An 8,072-nucleotide genomic window follows, 5' to 3' on the forward strand; every position below is an offset into this window, starting at 1 on the left:
AACACCAGCATCTTGTGATTGTGCGTGTTCGCGAATCTGTCTGAGTGAACGATATAATAGTGTTAATGGGAAGACTAACTTTACAAAGTAAGTAAACATCTCACACTTAGATATAACCACTTTGTTACGTCAAAATACATAAAATGGCCTAAAAACATAATCTGAGAGTTTTTAGTGAGTAATCAGCTTGGTGAAATAAAGCAATAGGCCCTGTGAACCCGTGGTTTACAGTGAATTTATTAACAGCTAGGGGCTGTTGTTAGCCACAACGTAAAGCGGAAAACCCCCTTAGCTGTTATAAATTCACTGTAAACCACGGCTTCACAGGGCTTATTGCTTTTATAAAACAGTCATTCCATATACGTAGTAAGGTTTCACAAAATAAAACAAAGTAAATAAAGTGTTTTTATAATTAATAAAAACATTATTCTTCCGCCAAACAATGTAGTTCCTCAGAAATGGTTGTGGATGCAGCAAAGTGGTTGCCGAGCAACACGCAAACATAAACAAAGGTGTATGTTTGTACAGTAATTTACAACAGCTTAGAATGCGGCTCAACCAATCAGAATCAAGGACCAGAACTATCGTTTTATAATTTAAAGTAAATCTCCATGTCTGTGATATTTACCGAGCTTTGATGACTGATGATCTGAAAAATTAAAAAATAGTTAAAAGTTAGCTATTAAAAAGAATAGATTAACATAAGCTCACAAGTAAAATATATATTTTTTAATTGTTACTACCTCGAGTTATTATTTTGGAATAAACATGAAATGTAAAAACACTAACTTGATACGATTCATACTTGGCTTTAATAAACAGAACAGAGTGTTTTCACAACGCGTCATTAATCGGCCATATTGGCGGCACAGAGTGTAAACAATGCCATTGAAATGAACAAAACTTGCATATTTTGCTAATTGTTGCTGGTGAAAGTGGTCAATTACTGTCATGTTTTGGGCTGTACTTATTGGTCAGACCTGGTAAAACATTGGGAGTACTATAGACTGCCAAAAGTTATAACAAATCAAGAAGAAGAGTGCAAAAAACTGAGGAACAAAAGGCATTTGCGGTTGGCCAAACTGAACCAGGATTTCCAGGGCAAGAATCTTGACAACATTTTTGTTTGTTCTTATCATTTCCTGTCAGGTAGGTGAAATATTAGACTAATATCTTAATTAAAACCGCTTGTAGGTACCTTTACCACCTATTAACTTTAAAATATTGCACCCTTTTCTGCTTACTTCTCTATATGATTAAGCAGGTTCCACACGTTTTTTCCATGGTTTAGACAGCATAAATTAGCAGAACAACCTATTCAGTAGTACATTAAACTTTCAGTCCATGATGTTGTTTACATTCGACCGACCGAGTATCGCCAGTATGGCCGCGCATCCGGGTAACTGACCAAATCGTGACGTAAGTGCAACCACTCCACAACCGCAAACCACTGCTATCTATCTATCTATCTATCTATCTATCTATCTATCTATCTGTTTTTTCTGTTGTTTGTTCTATCTTTAATAATGTTGTTTGTTAAATCTTTAACGGAGTCTAATATAACACATTACTTACTAAAGTTGTTTTAGTAAGAGGGTGCATGCCAACACTTATTTTTTCCAAGTAGCGTCATCTTTTGGACAGCATGATTCTTAGTTTTTTACATCTGAATCAACATTTTCCCACAAGAGGTCGCCAGCAGGTAAATTTATCACATTGATTCCTCTTGTCAGACAAAGGCCGAACAAGAAACGTAGGTTTCACAATATTTTTTTTATCATTTTATGTTCTCTTGCTTTGCACACTAAAGCTTTAACGTGGAAAAAACCGTTATATATCGATATTTCCATTGCATATGTAAAAAATATACATAAAATATGAGCAGTAAAATGTTGGAAAGAAGTGGAAAGAAGTTGCAAGCAAGCAAACCTGAACATGAATATGTAAATACAGCCTATGCATCTAAAATACATATAATAATATATGCATAAAAGTAAAATGTTCAGCAGCTATGTACATCTAGCTTTTTTTTAGTGCACTGGAGAAGAAAGCTGTGGCAGTGCATGCTGGGACTGAAAGAAGTCTTTGAGCTGTGAACTTTCCCCCACTTATCCAAACAACTCAGTCCCAGAAAACCCGCAGTTTGAGACTGCTACATATGCTGACCTCTATACTACACGCACACACACTCACACTAATGCAAACAAACACATTTACACACACATGCTCTGTTTCTGTTTACTTCTATACCCTAAACCAGCCCCTTGACCCCCCTTCGCATTCTCTGTCTTCACATCCTCCATTATCTGAGTGGGTTGCAGGTTGGTTTGGAAGAAAGTGAACGTATGTTTGCAGAGATTCCTGAGGGTTTTTTCTAATCTAAAATCACATGCAGGGGCTTAAACATTCCTGGCCTTTTATTCACAGAGAAATGAACTCTTGCTCTCTCTCTCTCTCTTTATAATCACTGCATTGTCGTGCCAAACTCTATATCTTCTATACCTTGTTATATTTAGTAGTTATAAATCTCCAGCCTTCTTTTTTTCCCTTATTTTTAAGGAAGCCAGATTTCCAGGAATTTTTCTCCAGTCGTTCCCTGCTTGTTTTTAAGATCCTTACACAATCGTATCACTCACATAATTCCTAATCCTGTGACATGTTTAAAGAATCTAAATGAAGAGTTACGTAAAATATTTACACTAAGCACTGGGATTAGGAACTGTGCTGTAAACATTCCGTTCAACATATTTGTATCCATCCGGCTCTCTCTGGAAGGTTCCTTTCTGTGTAGCCTTTAGAAGGAATTTAGGACAGACTCAATGGATTTTTGAAGTGAATGTATTGTCTTTGTTATCACAAGAAGTGACCTTTTACATGTGACACTCAGCAAAAAAACAGCAGGGTGAGCTCACTGAGATAAACACGCAATTTGGGTCATTCTATGGGTACAACATAAGTACAAACATATTTATGCAAAATATTACAAATTACAAATATTTTGAGAATAATGTCAAATGGAGTGTTATCAAGAATTTATATTTATATACACATATGAAATACAATATTCAAACAAAAAATAAGCAAAAAATATTTTGAGAATAATATGGAGTATTAACAAGAATTCATATTATACACACAGACAGACACACACATACTACATATAAAATACAAAATACAAATAAAAATATGCAAAAAAAAATTACAATTACAAATTATATTTTGTGAATAATATAATATGGAGTACTGTGAAGAATTTATATTATACATATATGAAATACAATATACAAACAAAAATAAAAATATGCAAAAATAATATATATTCTGAGAATAATATTATCAAGAATGTTAATTATATATGTACATATACACACATATACTATATATAAAATAGTAGTATACAAACCAAAATATACAAAAAAAATTACAATTACATATTATATTTTGAGAATATATAAATATAATATAAAATGGAGTATTATCAAGAATTTATATACACATATGAAATACAATATACAAAAAATATATGCAAAAAAAATATCATATTTTGAGAAAAATATGGAGTATTATCAAGAATTTATATTATTATATTATGTATATGTACATATACACACATAAACTTTTTATATAAAATACAGTATACAAACCAAAATACGCAAAAAAATACAATTACATATTATATTTTGAGAATATAAAATGGAGTATTATCAAGAATTTATATTATACATATAAAATACAATATACAAAAAAAAAATACAAAATTATTAAATATATAATTATATTTTGAGAAAAATATGGAGTATTATTAAGAATTTACATTATTATATTATGTATATGTACATATACACACATATATATTTAGAGAATAATACAGAGTATTATCAAGATTTTATTTTTTATATTACATATTTTTGTTCGTATTTTTATATATTACATGTGTATATAATATAATAATATAAATTCCCATGTAATTTTTTGCATATTTTTGTCTGAATGTTGTATTTTATATATGTGTATGTATATATATATATATATATATATATATGTGTGTGTGTGTGTACATATACACATATACTATATATAAAATACAACATTCAGACAAAAATATGCAAAAAAAAAAAAAAAAAAATTACATTGAAATTTATATATATATATATATATATATATATATATATATATATATATAAAATGTGCCAAACAATTATACTTGTATTATTTTGAGAGTACAAAAATACACTTTTACAAAGTGTATTTTTGTATTTTGTGTAGTGAACAACTGATACTTGAGTGAGTATTTGTGGATTTTTTTGGTTTCATAAAATGACTCCTGATATGTTCTGAAAATGCTGAATTAATAGCTAAACAGAAAAACGTTAAAAGCCTAGAAAGTGATCTTGGTGACATTAATCAAAAGATAAAAAAGACAAATCAAAGGGCCTCTAGAATACACTAAAGGGTGAGAGAAAAGGGAGGTGTTATTTTTGATTAAGGGAGGAGTTTGATTTGAACAGGATTTAGTTTGATTTAATCAAACTATTTTTAGGTGTTGTCGAAGTAAGTTTACATGAGGCTTTCACGGCTAAAATCTTGTTTGACAGGCTCATCCACTGTCTCTTTATCTAAACATGTAATTCGCAGGAAAGATTTGCAGATTTTTCATCTGATAAAACAGACACTGAGTCAGTCTGTCTGGGTGAGACCTTGAAATTTAGGCCCACTTAATGGCTTAATTTAATATAGGCAGGGTCACGTTCACATGCATATAGCTTTACATTCATAACTTTGTGGAAATGCGCTTGAACGGAATGGAAATGGGCTTCACTGCGTGTGTCCTTTGGCAGCAAATGAACCATTGCTAGAATACAGACCTAAACACACACTCACAAACACACAAAGGTGGCTTCCTAAACAGTCTTTCACAGAATGGGAGGAAATGGGTGGCAGTCCTGCTGCAGGATTACATCCCGTTTTAAAGCACGGCACACACACAAAACAATACTGAGTATATCTGTATTGCATCAAATGACAAATTTGTCAAGCTATTTACATAAATGATAAACCTAGTCTGTGCGCATTAGTCATAATTGAACAAACAATGACGTGGCGGTTTAAAATAAGTTTCAGATACACTACCAGTCAAACGTTTTTGAAAAGTACTATTTTTAATGTTTTTTAAAGTCTTTTCTGCTCACCAAGCCTGCATTTATGTGATTCAAATTACAGCAGAAACAGTAAAATTTTGAAAAAATTTTTCTATTGAAAATAACTGTTTTCTATATGAATATTTTTAAAATGTAATTTATTCCTGTGATTTCAAAGCCAACTTTTTAGCAACATTACTCCAGCCACATGAAATCATTCTAATATTATATAATAATATGTTGAAAACAGCTGAGTAGAATTTTTTCAAGTTTCTTTGAGGAATAGAAAGTTCAGAAGAACAGCATTTATCTTACGTAGAAATCTTTTGCAACATTATAAATGTCTTTATCATCACTTTTGATTAATTTAAAGCATGCTTGCTAAAGCATTCCCCCCCCCCCCCCCCCCCCCAAAAAAAAAATATATATATACTGACTCCAAGCTTTTGAATGGTATAATGTATAATGTTATCTTTGGATCTTTCTATTCATCAAAGAATCCTGAACAAATGTGCTCAAATATTTAATAATAATTAAAAATGTTTCTTGAACAGCAAATCAGCATATTAGAATGATTTCTGAAGGATCGTGTGACTAAAGTAATGATGCTAAAAATTCAGCTTTGAAATCACAGGAATAAATTACATTTTAAAATATCTTCAAATTGAAAGCAGTTATTTTAAACAGCAAAAATATTTCACAATTTTACTGTTTTGCTATATTTTGGATTAAATAAATGCAGGCTTGGTGAGCAGAAGAGAATTATTTAAAAAAAAAACATTAAAAATCTTACTGTTTGAAAACTTTTGAAACGTAGTGTATTTGACAAAAATAAAATTGAAAATATTCAAAACATGAATAAAAACTATAATCATATATCAGTGGTGCTCAGATAACACTGGAGTTTTCTGCAGATTTATCTGTGAACAGATGTGTGTGTGATGGGGTTGTAAAATGTGTGCAAAATCCACTGACATGATTTCTAAGTGTGTTGCATAAAACTAGATTGTCTCAGGAAGTTCACACCAGAACCATTTAGCCATTGCTAGGATACAGTATTGTGACCTCACGGCTGATCAGTTGGCTCTCTGATTGGCTGATTTCTCTCTCTCCTGATGACATCACGTTGTTGCCGGGTGAAATTAAACTCTGGTGGCAGGGAAGAAAAAAGACAAGTTGTCAGTTTGGGATTGTTTTTCACCCAAGATCTATGTGGATTTTCTCGGATTAGGGGTTTAATGTTTAAGGATCACTGTGGAATGTTTAAGGATCACTGTGGATTTTGCTGACTAAATGCTATAGCGCTGCTAACATGTCCTGTATGTTGCCCCGTCATGCTTTCAGAAGAAAAACTCCCTAACTTTAGGCAGAAACCTGACGTGAAGTGACATTTAACAATCTGTTTGAACAACAGAACACCACAGCGTGGTGCACGTTTATGTAGGCCAGCATTTATTTCATCTGAACTCTTCAACATCAGTCTGAGATCATAGGAATGTTTTTAGTAGCACCCCGTGGGCTGCCTTCGTGAACCAATGGACCAAAATCCTGCGGGGTTTGGCTCCCGTCCACACCGTCTGATGGTCATTCCGCTCAGTCAGCAATTCCCGACTCTATTCAAGGCTCCTGCGCTGTAAAAAGACAATTGTTGAGTTACGTTCCCTGCGCTACAGTGATTGTTTAAACAGCCGTGCTTATTTTTTCCTTAGAAAATAAAGCCGTAAATGCATACTGAAAGAGAGCAAATGTGTTTCAGAAGCAGTTTAGGAAAAATATAGAGATAGTAAAAATCTAATCAGACATCCTGATGCAATACTCTGTTTTATTAGAGGTTATATGAACCATTGACCTTTCATTGGGAGCTGTTAAGTCATAAAACATTAACCCCCTGCCTGCATATATAATAAATGAAAAGTTTAACGCCGTACGTGAAAAATTATACAATGCAGTTTACAGAAAGTCTTAAAAGTTTTGATATGTATGTAGGAGGAACATGTCTGAACAAGAGAGAAAAACTTGGAGGGGGGAGTGGCTCGTCAGGAGAATAGCGTTGCGAAGTCTGATTCTTTTAAGCGAATCGGTTCTTTCGGACAGTTCAAACCGAGCCGATTCTTTTGAGTCACCACTTCGTTTTTTCATTTGAATTAGTGCGTCTAGCCAGCTAACGTTGAGACATTTTAAACAAAACAATGAATTTGTGATATATTTGTAACGTTTATATCTATAATAACGTGGACGGTTCAATGAACCGATTCTTTTGAATCATCTCACACGAGTAGGCCTACGATTTCGTTTTTCCATTTGAATTGGTGCGTCTAACCAGGTAACACTGAGACATTTTAAACAAAAAAATGAATTTGTGATATATTTGTAACGTTTATATCTATAATAACGTGGACGGTTCAATGAACCGATTCTTTTGAGTCACTTCTCACAAGTACGATTTCGTTTTTCCATTTGAATTGCAGCGTCTAGTCAGCTAACATTGAGACATTTTAAACAAAACAATGAATTTGTGATATATTTGTAACGTTCTTATCTATAATAACGTGGACGGTTCAATGAACCGATTCTTTTGAATCACCTCTCACAAGTAGGCCAACGATTTCGTTTTTCAGTTTGAATTGGTGCGTCTAGCCAGGTAACACTGAGACATTTTAAACAAACAAAAAAACAAAACAAAACAAAAAAAAAAGAATTTGTGTTATATTTGTAACGTTTTTATCTACAATAACGTGGACAGTTCAATGAACCGATTCTTTTGAGTCACTTCTCACAAGTAAGATTTCGTTTTTCCATTTGAATTGCAGCGTCTAATCAGCTAACATTAAGACATTTTAAACAAAACAACAAAGAATTTGTGATATATTTGTACTCTATGTGATAATGACAGTTAGTAATGTTTTAATGTATAGGCTTGTACTTTTCTTACAA

The sequence above is a fragment of the Labeo rohita genome, chromosome 15, assembly GCF_022985175.1.
Source record: "Labeo rohita strain BAU-BD-2019 chromosome 15, IGBB_LRoh.1.0, whole genome shotgun sequence".
Lineage (NCBI taxonomy): Eukaryota > Metazoa > Chordata > Actinopteri > Cypriniformes > Cyprinidae > Labeo > Labeo rohita.